Below are 17758 nucleotides of genomic sequence, written 5' to 3'. Positions count from 1 at the left end.
TAGCCTTTTCGATAAGTAAGAGTGTCGAACCCAACGAGGACCAGAAGGAAATGATAAGCAGTTTTCAGTAAGGTATTCTCTGCAAGCACTGAAATTATCGATAACAGATAGTTTTCTGATAAGGTAATTTGTAACGAGTAACAATTAGCAAGTAATAAAAGTAAATAAGGTGCAGCAAGTTGGCCCAATCCTTTTTTATCAAAGGACAAGCCTGGGCAAACTCTTATATGAATGAAAGTGCTCCCGAGGACACATGGGAATTATCGTCAAGCTAGTTTTATCACGTTCATATGATTCGCGTTCGGTACTTTGATAATTTGATATGTGGGTGGACCGGTGCTCTTGTACTGTCCTTACTTGGACAAAATCCCACTTATGATTAACCCCTATTGAAAGCATCCGCAACTACAACATAAGTATTAAGGTAAACCTAACCATAGCATGAAACATATGGATCCAAATCAGCCCCTTACGAAGCAACGCATAAACTAGGGTTTAAGCTTCTGTCACTCTAGCAACCCATCATCTACTTATTACTTCCCAATGCCTCCCTCTAGGCCCAAACAATGGTGAAGTGTCATGTAGTCGATGTTCGCATGACACCACTAGAGGGATGAAAACATACATCTCATCAAAATATCGAACGAATACCAAATTCACATGACTACTTATAGCAAGACTTCTCCCATGTCCTCAGGAACAAACGTAACTACTCACAAAGCATATTCATGTTCATAATCGGAGGGGTATTAATATGCATAATGGATCTGAAAATATGATCTTCCACCAAGTAAACCAACTAGCATCCACTACAAGGAGTAATCAACACTACTAGCAACCCACAGGTACCAATCTGAGGTTTGGATACAAAGATTGAGTACAAGAGATGAACTAGGGTTTGAGATGAGATGGTGTTGGTGAAGATGTTGATGGAGATTGACCCCCTCCTAATGAGAGGATCGTTGGTGATGACGATGGTGATGATTTCCCCCTACTGGAGGGAAGTTTCCCCAGCAGAACAGCTCCACCGGAGCCCTAGATTGGTTTCGCCAAGGTTCCGCCTCATGGCGGCGGAGTTTCGTCCCGTGAGCTAGCTTATGATTTTTTCCCCGACAAAGACTCCATATAGCCAAAGATGGGAATCGGAGGGCCACCAGGGGGCCCACGAGGTAGGGGGCACGCCCCCACCCTTGTGGACGGTGGGTGGCCCCCCTCTGGTACTTCTTTCACCCAATATTTTTATATATTCTGAAACATGCTCCCGTGATGTTTCAGGACTTTTGGAGATGTGCGGAATAGGTCTCTAATAATTGCTCCTTTTCCAGCCCAGAATTCTAGCTGCCGGCATTTCCCCTCTTCATGTAAATCTTGTAAAATAAGAGAGAATAGGCATAAGTATTGTGACATAATGTGTAATAACAGCCCCTAATGCAATAAATATCGATATAAAAGCGTGATGCAAAATGGACGTATCAACTCCCCTAAGTTTAGACCTCGCTTTTCCTCAGGCGAAAGCCGAAATCGAAAAATGTGTCCACATGTTTAGAGATAGAGGTGTCGATAAAATAAAATACGGACATGAGGGCATCATGATTATTCTTAGAACAGCAACATATATATATATTTTTTCATATGATCTCCCATGCTAAAGTAACAATTCATTCACATACTCAAGTATGAATCAGAAACTTCATTGAAAACTAACAACTATAATCTTAGTCATTGAAGTAATTGCAATTTATCATAACATAGGAAAGAGTCAATATAAGAGCTTCTCAACAAGTCCACATACTCAACCATCTTTTAGTCTTTCACAATTTCTAACACTCATGCGATATTTATGGTTATGAAGTTTTAATCGGACACGGAGAAAGACAGGGGCTTATAGTTTTACCTCCCAACTTTTTACCTCAAGGGTAATGTCAACAATAATAGTTCATGCAAACCCACATCCAATTAGCCATATATATCAGGATCTTTCCAACACATTGTTCTTGCCAAAGGATAAAATGTAAAAAGGAAAGGTGAAGATCACCATGACTCTTTGCATGAAGTATAAGACAAAAATAAAAGATAGGCCCTTCGCAGAGGGAAGCCTAGGTTGTCATGTGCTTTTATGGTTGGATGCACAAAATCTTAATGCAAAAGAACATCACTTCATATTGCCACTTGTGATATGGACCTTTATTATGCAGTTCGTCGCTTTTATTTCTTCCACATCACAAGATAGTATAAAGCTTATTTTCTCCACACTAATAAGTCATACATATTTAGAGAGCAATTCTTATTGCTTGCAATGATGACAACTTATTTGAAGGATCTTACTCAATCCATAGGTAGATATGGTGGACTCTCATGTTAAGACTGGTTTTAGGGATATTTGTAAGAACATGTAGTATCTCTACTTGGTGCAAAGAAATTGGCTAGCAAGAGAGGCAAAGGCAATCTCAACATGTTGGATGATCCATGACAATATAATTTATCTCAGATGTAAGAAAAAATAACCCATTACGGTGTCTTCCTTGTCCAACGTCAACTCTTTAGCATATCATACTTTAATTAGTGCTCACAATTATAAAAGATGTCCAAGATAGTATATTTATATGTGAAAACCTTTCTTTCTTTATTACTTCCTATTAATTGCAACGATGACCAAGACTATGTTTGTCAACTCTCAACAACTTTTATTCAGAATACTCTTTATATGTGAGCTCATTACTCTCCATAAGATCCATATATTCTCTTTATTTCTTTTTATTTCTTTTATTTTATTTTATTCCCTCAAGATCATAGCAAAATAATCAAGCCCTTGACTCAACACTAATCTTTATTATATGTAGCTCACGGACTCGATTACATAGAAGGATCATAAAGCAAAACTCACAACTAGACCATACTAAAACCTTATTCTACTAGATCAAGATATTACCAAAATGATCAAACTAAGAAAAATGGTAAAGGTAAAAGTGACGGTGAGACGATACCGGGGCACTCCCCTAAGCTTGGCAGTTGCCAAGGGGAGTGCCCATACCCATGTGTTTATGTTTCCTTCCTCGGAGGTGGTCATGAAGGAGTTGTTGATTATGTAGGCTTGTTATCCATCTTCCAAGGCATAGGCTCACCATCATAGAAGGATGATCGAGTCTCCGGGATCCTCAAATCTGTAGCCAAACTCACCCTCTTGAATCTATATTCATACTCACAGTTTTGGTTTTGCAGGTCATAGATCTGGGCTTGGAGGCGCTCAATTTTCTCGTGAAGCTTGAAGATGGCCTCCCCAATGTTCTTGTCATCCAGCTTGTGGTTTTTGGTGAACTCCATGATCATTATATGATTGGAGTCGAGTCCATGTTCCACCATCTCCTGGCACTTGAAAACTTGTTCCTCCAATGCCTCGAGCCTTGTCTCCATGCTTCCGGTCCTCCTTGGTCCCTCAACATCATGGATATGCAGCAACCCCTCACGCATCTCAATGGTTTGAGGGTGTTGTAGCACCTCTGCGAGGTAGGGGTTGATCTTCCAAGGCCACCCCATCAGGGTCATTTCGGCCTACCAAGTAGAGAGGGTGCTCCGGATCCCCAATGCTGCAGTAGGGTCGCCGAATGGAACATTGAACTGCAAGCATTTTAGCTGGAGTTCAGCACCACCAGGGTAATCAAGGGAGCTGCGCTCGCCGACTGTGATGCGGAATGGACTGATGCCCCAGGACAGGAAGCGGGCGAGGATCGATCGCTCTCACTGGGGAGCGAAGCACTAGGTGGCTGGGTCATGTACTTCAATGGCGCCTTCGCACGGTAGGGTGCAGGGGCTGGAGTTGTGCTTGTTTCGCCTACTCAGGACAAGCTCTAATGCGTCGTGCAGCTCTGCTTCCAGCACGGCAAAAAGGTCTCCAACAACATCACAGAGTACGCAGGCTTGATCGCCGGCCTCAAGGCCGCATCCGCTTTGGGTGTGAAGCGCCTCACCACCAAGGGCGACTCCCAACTCCTCATCAACTTCTCCAACAAAGTGTACGAGTGGAAGGATGAACACATGTAGGCATACCTGGCGGAGGTACGCAAGATGGAAAATCAATTCTTGGGCCTGGAGCTGTAGCACATGCCCCGAGGCAGGAACAAGGAAGCCAAAGACATCGCTAAGAGAGTATCCAAGCTCCTGCCTCAAGAGCCCGGTGTCTTCGAGGAGCAGCTCTTGAAAACATCAGCGGACCCTCCGGTTGCGGGGCTAGCACTGCCTCAGGAGGAGCTTCCGCCAGCACCAACCTCGGGAGCCCCCGCCTGTGGCCCGGCTTCGGGAGCATGCCTACTCCTAGAGCTCGATCCTCAGGAGGGGTCCTGGACCAAAGAATTCAAGGCGTACCTACTTCAGGGAACCCTGCCGGAGAAGGAAGAAGACGTCAAGCACGTGGCTCGGCAGGCCACATGTCGGTGGGAACGACACCTATGGGATCACAAGAATCCCTACTATGGTTAGTGGGGTGCGGGGTCGTGAGAAGAGCGGATCTAACATGTAGCACACGGTTCGTTTATCCAAGTTCGGGCCGCGAGGATGCGTAAAACCCTACTCTTGCTTTGGTGGATTGTATATCTGTGTTCTTTAGCTAGCTATGGGGCGTGAGGAGCTCCAAAAAGCCGAATCCTTCTCCTGGTCGCCTCGGGCCTCCTTTTATAGAAAAAAGGGGTTGCCACAGTGGCACACATGAGGTGGAAAGGGTACAGTGATGCGAGGTTATCCCTCGCATTACATGACAAGGCGCATTTAATGCGTCTTGCTTAGGTGTCCTTACTTTATCGGGGATGGGGGAGAAACCTATCTCGTCCGTCGCCGCTCCTTCTTGTGTCGACACGCGCCCTGGCCAGCGATGCCTGAGATGCCACGTAGGTAGGCAGGCAGCTAAGGTTGCGCAATGGTGGGTCTTCACAAAGATCTGCATGCCGCCACGCAGGTGCCTGCCCAGCTGGTTGGGTTGGCAGCTGCATGCATGCGGTGGTGGAGGTTTAGTCGGCATGGGCCTGATGGTGGCCCCACGGGTGTCCTCGGGAAGGGCCTTGCCAGGGCCCCGGCAAGGGTCTTGCCGAGGCACCTGCTGTCATCCCCGGCAAGGCTCTTGCTGGGGGCCTTGTGGTCTTCCTCGGCTGGGATCCCGCCAAGGGTTGTCGTCTCCTTAGTGCATATCTTTGGATGTCTTCACGAAGATCTGCATGCTGCCACGGGGATGTCTCCCGAATCCTTGCCCTTTGGGGGCAATGGACTCAAGGGTGATTTGCTCCGTAGGCGCGGGACGAGTCGCCGTGCCAAGGGTCTTGCCGGGGCTGCTAGAACTGTCTCCCGGCAAGGATCTTGCCGGGGGAGTCCGCTTCGTCCCCTTTGCTCTTCTGGTCTTGGCCTTGGCGTTGTTCTAGTTCTCTTGAGCTTCGGTCTTACCCTGGCTCACCTCCCTTGCCTTCCTTGATGTGGTGGTCCCATGGCTCAGACTGCCCGTGCACAGTTATAGGGGTACAAAAAGTGTACCCCTCTTTTTGTAAACCGACAGGAGCCCCCGGGCCTGGGCCACACATAAGCGCAACGCGTTGTTGGGCTAGGCCCAAAAATGGTGCGTGGGCAGGCGGGCGGTTTTTACCGCGGTAAGGTTCTTCGCACGCTGCGCTTCCCATGACTCTCGCGCGTGGCGCAGCGTGGGGAGGCGCGTGTGACGTGGGCGGCATGCGTGGGGTTGGTTCCCGCAGGCATGCGTCACATCATAGTAAAGGGGCGGTTCGCGCCTTCGCCATAAATGGAGGGAGGCGTGGAGGCGCAGGCCATTTACTGAATGGGGCTGAGGCACGGTCTTCAAGGCGTCCACTCCCCATGATCACGGGGTGGGGAGTGGTCGTCTCACCCATCCCCTCGGTTCTGCATGTCCGCGACGTGTCTCCCATGCGCCTGGGGTGGCAAATGGTCGAGGCAGGAAACCGGGCCGTCGCTAGTTGGGGCGGCGGGTCGGTCCTGGCTCCCTGCGCCTTCCGTATCTTGATTGTCCGAGCGAGGCGGCCGAGCCCCAACCCCGATCCTTTATAAAGAGCGGGAGGGGGGATGGCATCCCGCATTCTTTCATCTTCTTCTTCCTTCAGCTTCTGCTCCTCCATTCCATCTGTCATGCAGAGAGGGAATCCCGGTCCTTCAACAGTTGCGGCGAGGGTCGCCGCTCGACAACGCGTCCTTCCTTCTCCTGCGCATGCGGTGGAAGAGCTAGCCGCGAGGGGAAGGGGAGGGGGCGAGGCCGTGGGCGAGGCCGGGGCGCTCGGGGAAGAGGAGAACGGGGCGGCTTGCCGGCCTCACCTCCGTCAGCAGCTCCTCCTCCAATGGAGGGCCATGTTGGGGATGACCCTTGTGAGTTCTTCGTCAGGCTGCGCCAGCCACCGCACCGTTGCCTTCGTCTCCTGACTCCATTTGCGCGGGAGATGGAGCTGGATCCGCCGGAATCATTGCGGCTGCACATGAGGGGCTGCGGGACCAGTGGCACCCGTGTCCGCGTCGACTTCCCCGCCCCTCATGTGATGTATCTTTGTCGGGGATGGAAGACATTTTCTCATATCCACCGCTTGATGGAGGGCCTCACTCTCCATTTTAAGCTGATGGAGGGTGGCCTTCTCTCCGTCAAGGTCTTCGGGTGCTTTGGGACCCGTACAAGGTGCTACGTGGAGAGCTCTTCTGATAGTGAAGACTCCTCCTCGGGCGGGAGTGACGAGGAGGCCAGCGGCAGCAACGATGAGGGTAGTAGGTGGCAGGATGATGGGTCCGATTAGGTGTCGGGTGCCGCTCCGTGCGGCACCGGCGACCCCATCATCCGCGTCGCCGGCTCCCTGAACTTCTCGGGGTCGTCTCCTTGGGCGGCTGGCGTTGGGAGGGTGCGGAAGAGGAAGAGGGCGGGCGGCAAGGCCGTCAAGTCGGAGTACGCGGGCACCGATGCCTTCAACGCGAGCTGACGTCCTGCCGCCTCATCTTCGAGCTCTGCTTCCGGCGCCGCCATCACCATCCTGCCTTTGGACGGCCACCAAGATGTTCTGTTGGTGTCTTCTGCCACCCGTAGCTCGCCTAGGCGCTCCTTTTGTCCTTTCGCCTCCTTGACCTGCCTCCTGAGGAGAGGGACAAGAAAGGGATTACGGGCACCTTATCTCTTTTTAGTTTGTAAGCCTTCGGGCCTTTGCTGAATTTAAAACATGTAATCCCGTCATTCATGTTTTTCATTCCCTATGGACTGTACCTGAGTGGAATGTTTTTTTAATGAAAAAGGGATGCTTGCCGGGTCATTTGTTTGCGGGTGGAACCCACGACAAGGAGTAAATCCTTGATATCTTCAAGATAAATATTTCCTTGCCCGGCAACAGGCCTTGCCGTCTCCCCACTTCGCTCGATCTTCCTCACGCCTTTGGCGGAGGCAGGGATGAGGCGGGTTCAGGCTCCTTGTTTCATCCTTTCGCTGCCGCGACTATGACCCAACTTGGCCCCAGGAATGAGCCCTAGGGCCTAGAGTTAGGGGAGAACAGTAGCTTAGGGGAAAACGAGGTTCCACATACCTCAGTCCATAATGGAATGCATGATAAGGGATGAAGAACTTATCTGAAGCTGTAGTCCCCGGCAACCCTGGTTCGCCGTGGGTGAATCTTTGCTCTTGTAGCCCCCGACAATACTGGCTTGCCGGGGGCTAGATGCTGGTCTGTTCCTCTTATTTTTTTCCCAAGTGGTTCGGGACGGATATCTGTGTGTCCTGTGAACCAAAGAAGACAAAAGAAAGACAAAGAGACGCACACTCGACCTCTAAGCTAGGGGTTAGTCGCCGCTAAGCACTATTGTCGGATTTCGGGTTCCGGCAGACCCTTGAGGTTCGAACACTGGGGTGCACACGGAGATTTCGCTTCCTACCTACCTGCACCACTCCGCCTTGCTAAGATCTAAGGTATGGAAAGAACAACACAAGAGACACAGGGTTTATACTAGTTCGGGCCACCGTTGTGGTGTAATACCCTACTCCAGTTTGTGGCATGGTGGATTGCCTCTTGGGCTAATGATGATGAATGATACAAGGAAGAACAGCCTCGCGAGGGTCTGTTCTTGGCTGGGGCAATGAACTGCTGGGAGGAGTTCAGCCACCATTCTCTCTCTCTCTGATTGTCTTTCTCCGATTCAAACTCCTATCGAACCTCTCCTCTTAACGCCTCCGAACCCTCTCTTCTGTGGGTGGCTGGTCCTATTTATAGAGGCCCTGGTCCTCTTCCCAAATATCGAGCGGGAAGGGAGCCAACAATGGCGGGCTAATTTGAAGGGGGACAGCTAGTACTAGCTACCCTGACAAAAGTAGTCTTCGCCTGCACAAAACTCTGGTGGTGACACCGTCCTGGGCTCCACGATGACCTCCGTCTTGCAGTCTTCCTGGTCCTGGTCTCGTTGCACCGAAATGGCAACCTTTGCCTGATGCCTCGGTACTCCGCGGCTGCGCTTGCCCCCTTTGCACCAAAGAGGAAAGGAGGACACTGCGCGGGCTGGCACCCGCCTGGCGCCCTTAGTCATCATGGCTTGCGTCACGGGCACCTCGTGGGGTACCCCGCCTTGATCTCTCCGCCTCCTCACGAGCCAGCCTGATGAGGCCGTGCCTGAGGAAGCTCCGTGTCGTCCGCCCCGCGAGGCTTGGCCCCTCGCGAGGGTCTTGGGACTGTGTTGATGTAGATGGGCTATGCTGGGCCCCCCTTTGAGCCACGCCGCAGACCGCAGGCAGGCAAGTCTGGGGACCCCCGTTCCCAGAATGCCGACAGTAGCCCCTGCCCGAACTTAGCCGTGCAGGGAGGCGGAAGGGCAAGAGCGAAGTGCCGCGGGCCCTAACAGCCTGCGGCCTTGGGCGCTGCGTGGCGGTTGATTGGACGTGGGCGGCACTGTTCCCCCACGCCCTCCTTATTTTGCGCCATGCTAGGCGGACCCGTAGTCGTACACAGCCGTTCCCCTTTCTGTTGCTCGAGTGCCCTCTGTCCTTCCTCTACTCGAACTCTAGTTTCTGTTTTCAACCCAATCTTGAACCTTCCCCCCCTTCACATCGCCATGGCTCCGACGAAGAAGGGAAGAGGGAAGAAACCCGTGTCTCCGCCTTGCCCGGCGCCATTGGCGGCCCCCGCCGAGGGCTTGGGCAAGGTCAGCTCAGCTCTGGCCACCATCTTCAACAAATGCGGGAGGACGACGGCCTGGCCCACGTCCCACTTCTCCATCGACAGGATAGTCACCGAGGTCCCGTATTTTGCACACGCCCTGTGGGCGGGTCTGGTTCCTCCCTTTTCTGATTTCTTCAATGTCGTGCTTTCCCACTATCAGATCCACATGATGCATCTGGGTCCTGAATCCATCACTCTCCTTTCGGTCTTCGCCTTTGTTTGCGAGGCTATGATGGGCATCCTTCCTTCGGTTGCCTTGCTGCGCCACTTCTTCTCGCTGCGCCTTGTTGACCCTACCCAATGCTGGGCGTGTGCGAGCTTCGTTGCCGCGTCTGAGACGGCGGCCTCTGGGATTGACTTCAAGCTCCCTCCGCCCGCGGCTGGGTTCCGCGAGCGGTTGCTGTATGTGGATGCTGGGGTGCCCAGCCCCCTGCTGTCGGAGCCAACTTCGCTTGTTGTCCCCAATTCGAGCTGGGGCCAGGAGACGCTTGAGAGCCCCCGGCTCATCTTCGTCTGGCACCGCTTCGCGTTCTTGAGGTCGCTGGGCGTGATAGCGCCCAAGGTGGTGAAGGAGTTCCTGCTACGCCACGTTGCTCCTCTCCAACACCACTCCCGCCGGATGTGGGCCTTCAGTGGGCGTGATGATCGTATGAGGCTCCAGGAAGAGGACCTGACGCCTGAAGTGCTGAGGACGGCGCTCTTGACCCTGTCGGGGGACCCCAACCCTGGCAGCATCCAGCAGGGAGGGGCCTTGCTGTACCTCTGCCAGAGCAGGGGCGATTTTGTGAGGCAGATGCATATCTTCGATGAGTGGGGGCCGCACCCTGCCGGCCTCCAGGGGCCTCGCGAGAACCCAGTGGTGGTGACTGCCCTTCCAGTCGTCCAAGGCGACTCTTCCTCAAGTGGCAGAGCAGGGAGGCATGAGGCGCCAGAGGCCGAGGGGGCTCCCGGTGGAGTGACAGCGCCGGGTGATGCTCATGAGGAAGCAGTTATTGGGGCCCGTGCCGCTGAGGCTGAGGGTGACAAGCAGCTGCCCTCTGCCCCTACGCCCGAGGCCCCTGAGGCTCCGGCGGCTTCTCTTGGCGAGGCGATTGGCAGCGCACATCGGGCAGGCGCCCCTGACGCAGATCGCCTTGACGCTCCATCTTCGTCGCAGGTTGGTCCCTGCGCCCAACTCTTAGGCCGCTTCCACGTGGACTTTGAGGCCCTCCGGAAGAGAAGGGAGGCCCTGGGCGACGATTACCCTTGTCGCCTGCTGAAGCGTAGGAAGTACTTCGCCACTGATGAGTAAGCCTTCTCCTTTCCCAGCTCCCGATCCTTCTGTTGCTCTTACTGACCCTTGCTCTGTAGGCCCCGTCCCCCTTGGCTTCGCCCCCTCCACCGTACTCAAGTGCTCCAAGCAGTGGAGCCCTTGTGGTGAGGGCGATCGATGAGGCGAACCGTCTCGAGGTGTATCGTGGCCCTGCGCACCTCGCGATCCTTCGCAGGCCTTCTCGTGGCATAGCCAGCCTGCCGTGGGCTTCTCGCCTGGTCGTGGACTACGATTGGCTGAGGCGCTTCCTGCGCTCTTCACCTGGGGATGGGCTGGCCCCAGGCCGGGCTTCTGACACGGTGTTCCCGGCCGTCGCGAGGGTGCCAGCCCCCAGCCCCCAGCCCGGAGAGGGAGTGCTGACTCGTGGCCCCTGGCGCTTGCTTGGGGAAGATGATGGTGTGGAAGACGTGCTCGAGCGTGCTCAGGAGCGTCGCGCTCCCCGCCAAGGATTCCTTTGAAGGGCGGCTGACGCGGTAAGCCTGCTTGGAGAGGAGCTTGGCGATGAAGACGTGCGCCTTGAGGCCGAGGGCCTGCGCCTGGCTGCAGAGAGGCGCGAGCTGGAGGGCGCCATCGCCCTTGCGCACCATCAGTGTGATCTTGACGACGCAGAGGCCAAGGCGTTGCTGGTGGCCTCTCGGGAGGCCCGATCTTGGGCCGCTGAGGAGGCTCGGGAAGCTGACTGGCGCCGAACGGCAGCGGAGGAGTGGGCTCAGGAGCTGCTGGCCTGGTGCCACTCACTGGAGGAGCAGGTGGAGCTGCGCGAGGAAGCCCTCGTGTTGATGAAGGTGGCCTCCGGCGACTCAGCAGAGCTCCAGAAGCGTGAGGAGGCGCTGGCACTGGAAGCCGCCGAACGTACCCGTGAGTACGAGCGCCTGGAGACGAGGGAGCGCTTGGTGACGCATGCAGAGGATGATGTCGCTGCACAGGAAGCCCGCGTCCTGGAGGAGGTCGGACGTCGAGTGGCGATGGCACATTTGAACCTCGAGCACGAGTTCGAAGAGAAGCTGGGGTTGATCCGGGCCGAAGCTGAAGGCAGGACTGCTACCTTGAGGGCCAAGCTGGAGGAGGCGACGCGGCGGGCCGACGCTTTCCGGGCCGCTCCTGAGGTGGCGCAAGGTGAGTTAACCGCCTCCCAGGCCGAGGTGCTCCTTCTCCGCCAGCGGGTGGAGGAGGCTGAGGTCATCGCGGGCCAGAACGCGGACGAGATACGTCAGCGGCAGATCCTGGAGCATGAGGACGACCCCATGCTCACCACGCTCCGGGAGAGAGCCAACACAGCCTTGGGCAACATCTGCAACGCGGCTATTGGCGAGCCGCACACAGTCAACTATGCTGGCAATCTTCAATTCTTCACTGACGTGGTGACGCAGCTGGAGGCGCGGTCGGTCAGGGCTGACAGGTTGGTGGAGGAGAGGAGCCGCGCCCTGCTCGGTCGCGCCTTTTCTCGCATCTTCAGCCACCTCCGGAACATGGATCCCCACTTTGATTTTGACGCCGCCATCGCCCTAGTCCCCCAGGCCGTCAGAGGCGATCTGGCGCACTGGGTGGAAGACAATGTGGATGCTCTTATCAGGGCCTTCGCTTCAGACAACGACGACGTGATCGTGGCAGCCGACGAGGGCGGCGTGGTGAATGGCCCTGACGCCGCTGGCGGCGACGCGGACAGCGATGGCGAGTTCAGCGACGCCAGCAACGGCTCGGGTGGTGCTCCTAAGAACGCATTGGGGGATTTATCCGACTGATTGTGCATCGTTCCTACTTCCTTACCCTGCATGAATAGAACTTAGGTTTTGGCCTGATGGCAGTGAGAGCATTTTGGAGGGGGAGCCCCTTATGTAAAACTTGTGTTCATCATATTAGTAGACGCTACATTGCCCATGCGCCCGCGCCAAGTGGTTGGCCTAAGCGACGTGCTGGTCGGCTAGTTTACCTTTGTCCCGTGCTGGCCCTGAGGCAGCCTGTGGGAGGTTGTGGTGTCTCGAGTGTTCCCTGATTGGGTTCGTAGGATCTGCAGTAAAACACCCTCCTGAGAGGACACGTCGGCGGCAGTCTGGGCTGCGCGCAAGCTAGGCCTGACCCGGCTCGCGAGGGGCTCGCGAGGGGAGGCAGCTGAGGCGAAGTGGTAACCAAAACGCGAGAAATTGCTCGGACGAGACTAAGCAGCCCTTCCCCGAACACACGCAAATCTCAAATTCGAGTCCAACTTGAATCCAGCGGGGGAAAGTGACAACCAAAGGGAAAAGCAACGAAAGCAAACAAAAGGCCGCGTCCGGCACCTAGTCTAGTCTTGGACGTCTTCTCACCAGCGCGGAGCTAAGTGCTGCCACTGGGCGTGGGAGGGAGCCCCAGGGCCTGAGGCCGGCACCCCTGAGACTCCTGGGCGTGTACAACCCCACTCATTATTACGTGAGAGTGTCACGGGGCGGCGAGCTTCACAGGCACTGGGCCTTCTTCACAGGTACTGGCCTTGCTTCATATTGCCAGATGAGGGCCCCGCCTTGCGCCACACTCTAGTGCCATCAACGACGACCGGAAACCAGGACGCCGCCGATGGGGTAGAGCGGTCGCCAGCGGTTCCCCCGACGACCACAGGTCCTCCGCCAGGGGCAGGCCCTGAGGCACCTCCCCAGCGGAGGGCCTACCTCCTGAGAACACCTTGCTCTGAACGCCGCGGTGGTGATGTCGGGTCCCGGCCCCTCTCCTGCAGCCCCTTGCGCCCTCCTCCCGAGGGGTAGGAGACTGTGGGAGCGGGGCAGCTACTCGCTGTGGCGACCTGCACCTCCTGCGATCCATGGTTAGCGTATGCCTCCTCCTGAAGAATTAGCGGTACTCGATAATCGTTGCCTCGAGCGTGCCAGTGGGACCGTCTCGGGGCTCCCGGAAAGGCTCAGCTTCTGGCGCCTCGTCCTCCCAGCTTGGGCTGAGGAGCGAGCCTTGTTCGCTCTCATGAGGGTGTCCTTGGTCCATCATGAGGGGCACGTATTCCTCTGGCGCCGCCATCCCGAAGGCCACGCCGTAGTGCCCCGCGTGCCATGCGGTCCTGCCTGACGCGCCCACCGTGAGGTGGCAGTGCGGCTGTCCACTGGGGCTGCGGGTCGTGTCGAGTCCTTCTTCGCGGACCGGGAGCTGGGGCAGCGCCGCCACCGGTCCGGTGCTAATAGCTTCGCTGGCACTGGGGTAGCCTTGGAGCCTGCGGGCGCGTGCAGAGCCCCCGCGCGGGCCGCCCTGGGCTTGAGATGGGAGCTGTGTGTAGAAGGGGTGAGCCCTCGAGGTGGCGAAGCCCAGGAGCTCCGACACCCGCTCCAACAGCACGTCGTGGCCGCCCTCCAGTAGTCTGCACTGCAGCAGCTCTCGGGCCACCGTGAGCGCGGCCCTCGAGTTCGCCTGCTCCCGGCGGGTGTACGGTGTCGTGGTCGCGACGTGATTGGAGGTCCTTGCTGCCGACCGCGCCTGCCGTGGTGTGGGAGCTATCGAAGCCTGTCCGCGTCGCCCACGGCCTGCAGCGCCCTGCAGACCGCGAGCTGCCTGGGGCACGGGGTCGCCCGAGGCGAGAAGTTCTGTGCGGGCGGGCCACGCCGCCCATGGATCTGGTTTGCCCGCCTGGTCGCCGGACATGATGATGACGACGGGACGGGCACGAAGTGGTAGAAGGTGAATTCCGGCGCACACCTACTTGGTGCGCAAAATGTCGGATTTCGGGTTCCGGCAGACCCTTGAGTTTCGAACACTGGGGTGCGCGCGGAGATTTCGCTTCCTACCTACCTGCACCCCTCCGCCTCCCTAAGATCTAAGCTATGGAAAGAACAACACAAGAGACACAGGGTTTATACTGGTTCGGGCCACCGTTGTGCTGTAATACCCTACTCCAGTTTGTGGCGTGGTGGATTGCCTCTTGGGCTGATGATGATGAATGATACAAGGAAGAACAGCCTCGCGAGGGTCTGTCCTTGGCTGGGGTGATGAACTGCTGGGAGGAGTTCAGCCACCCTTCTCTCTCTCTCTGATTGTCTTTCTCTGATTCAACCTCCTATCGAACCTCTCCTCTTAACCCCTCCTAACCCTCTCTTCTGTGGGTGGCTGGTCCTATTTATAGAGGCCCTGGTCCTCTTCCCAAATATCGAGCGGGAAGGGAGCCAACAATGGCGGGCTAATTTGAAGGGGGACAGCTAGTACTAGCTACCTTGACAAAAGTAGTCTTCACCTGCACAAAGCTCTAGTGGTGACGCCGTCCTAGGCTCCATGATGACCTCCGTCTTGCAGTCTTCCTGGTCCTGGTCTCGTTGCACCGAAATGGAAACCTTTGCCTGATGCCTCGGTACTCCGCGGCTGCGCTTGCCCCCTTTACACCAAAGAGGAAAGGAGGACACTGCGCGGGCTGGCACCCGCCTGGCGCCCTTGGTCGTCATGGCTTGCGTCACGGGCACCTTGTGAGGTACCCCGCCTTGATCTCTCCGCCTCCTCGCGAGCCAGCCTGATGAGGCCGTGCCTGAGGAAGCTCCGTGTCGTCCGCCCCGCGAGGCTTGGCCCCTCGCGAGGGTCTTGGGTCTGTGTTGATGAAGATGGTCCATGATGGGCCCCCTTTGAGCCACGCCACAGGCCGCAGGCAGGCAAGTCTGGGGACCCTCGTTCCCAGAAAGCCGACAACTATCAACCCTAACCAAGGACAAGACTCGACCTAGCATGCATGCTATAACTTAGGGCGCCAGCGCTTCATTTATTTATGCTCAGGGTCTGCGCCTGGCTTTGTACAGAGGGTTACATGCGTCATCGGCAAGGCTCGTACAAAATGTGGCTTGCCGGGGGGCCCGGCAAGCCGCGCCTCACGGGTAAAACTTGCGAAGATGCTCAATGTTCTAGGAGTTACTCACCGGAATGGCATCTTCGGACTCTAGGCAGACCGCGCCGGGCCTGGTGACTCGTATTACCCGATAAGGGCCTTCCCACTTTGGCGTCAACTTGTTGGAATTCTTGGCCGATTGAACGCGCATAAGAACAAGGTCGCCTTCCTCAAGGCTTCTTGGCCGATTGAACGCGCATAAGAACAAGGTCGCCTTCCTCAAGGCTTCTTGGCCGATTGAACACGTAATTGAGGTGCTCTCCGGTGGGCGCGACAAGCAGTACGCCAGCCCTGGCGCCCTGTAAGGAGAAAGCTCCATCAAAGTACATGATCCAGTCGCAACTTGCCTCCTTGCCAGGGAGAGCAGTCTCTTGGGTTTCTTCGTCAGGGGTCGTGGTCCATTATGCAACGAACTCCGCCAGGACTCGGCTTTGAATCGTCGAGGTACTCTCAAACTTGAGGCCAAAGCTGGACAGTTAAAGTGCCCACTCTACGATCCTTCCCGTTGCGTCTGGACTGTGTAATATCCGTTGCAGAGGGAGGCGAGTGACGACAGTGATTTCGTGCGCCTAGAAGTAGTGACGCAGCTTCCTCGAGGCCATAAGAAGGCCGAAGAGTAGTTTCTGAACACCGGAGTACCTCGATGTAGCCCCCTGCAGGAGGGAACTAACAAAGTAGACCGGGTGCTGCATCATTTTCTTCTTCGGCGGCACTTCAATTGGCTGCATCGTCTCAGCATCGGTGGCATCGGGCTCCGTCGCTGCTATTACCTCATCATCAATTTTTCTCTGCGCCACTAGTGCGGCGCTGACCATCTGGTTCCTTGCCGCCAGGTACAGCAGCAACGGTTCCTTTGGCCGAGGTGCAACTAGTATTGGCACGGAGGAGAGGTACCTCTTCAAATCTTGCAATGCTACTTCGGCTTCTGGCGTCCACTCCATCGGGCCCGCCTTTTTCAAAATCTTGAAAAAGGGAAGGGCGCGCTTGGCGGACTTGGAAATGAACCTGCTCATGGCGGCAACGCACCAACAAGCCGACGCACATCCTTGACTCGCTTGGGCGCTTCAATCTACTCTATAGCTTTGATCTTGTCCGGATTGGCCTCTATCCCACGCTGTGACACAAAGAACCCGAGAAGCTTGCCAGACGGGACGCCGAAGACGCACTTCTCAGGGTTCAGCTTGAGACTGATCTTGCGTAGGTTTGCAAATGTTTCTTGTAAATTTGATATGAGGGTTGCCCTGTTCTTGGTTTTGACCACTATATCATCCATATAAGCTTCCATATTTCTATGGAGCTGGGGTTCAAAACTAATCTGGACCGCCCTTGCAAACGTTGAACCAGCACTCTTCAACCCGAAAGGCATCCGTATAAAGCAATACGTACCACATGGGGTGATGAATGCCGTTTTCTCTTCATCTTCCCTTGTCATGAAGATCTGGTGGTAGCCGGAGTAGGCATTGAGGAATGACAACAGATCACACCCAGCTATGGAGTCAAAAATCTGGTCGATGCGCGGCAACATGAAGGGGTCTTTGGGACAAGCCTTATTAATATCTGTGTAATCAATACACAGCCTCCACTTCCCATTTGCCTTGCGCACTACCACCGGATTGGCCAGCCACGTTGGATGGAGCACTCCTGTTACCAAGCCCGCTGCTTCCAGTTTCCGAATCTCCTCTGTGATGAACTCTTGTCGTTCCAAAGCTTGCTTTCTGACCTTCTGCTTGACGGGCCACGCATGAGGGCAGACAGCAAGGTGGTGCTCAATCACCTCCCTGGGAACGCCGGGGATGTCGGATGCTTGCCATGCAAACACATCGACATTCGCCCGCAGGAAGGTGACGAGCGCGTCTTCCTATTTGTCGTCAAAGGTGGAGCTTATGGTAAAAGCTCCTCCCGTGCCATCCTCCGACAGAAACCTTCTTGGTTCCCGGCAATGTGGCCCTGGACTTCTTGTTTCTGTCGATGGAGCTCTCTGGCACGTCCTCGATGGGAGTGCTACAATCCGAAGAGGTGCGCTTGCCGGAGTGGGTGCCTGAGGTCTCACCGGTCTTCTTCTTTCGCCTTCCGGGGGCTCCAGCAGCAGGAGCAAGCGCCTTAGCAGTGGCGGCCTGCAACTGCTTGTTGGTAGAGTTGGTCAGCGCAAATTAGCACGTCCTTCTTGTCTGACGGGACGGTGATGATCGTCACAGGCCCCGGCATCTTCAGGGTGTTGTAGGCGTAATGTGACGCCGCCATGAACTTGGCCAGCGCTGGGCGACCAAGGATCCCGTTGTAAGGCAAGGGGATCCTGGGAACGTTGAACACAATCCTTTCTCTCCTGCAGTTCAGATCACTCCCAAAAGTCACAGGCAACATGACCTTTCCCTTTGGTTGACTTCTTCCCGGGTTGACCCCCTGAAACGTGCCCGTCTCTTCGAGGTCTTCATC

This window comes from Triticum aestivum, chromosome 7A (assembly GCF_018294505.1).
Source record: "Triticum aestivum cultivar Chinese Spring chromosome 7A, IWGSC CS RefSeq v2.1, whole genome shotgun sequence".
NCBI lineage: Eukaryota > Viridiplantae > Streptophyta > Magnoliopsida > Poales > Poaceae > Triticum > Triticum aestivum.
The sequence above is the reverse complement of the archived record's forward strand: the minus strand, read 5'-3'. Positions refer to the sequence as shown.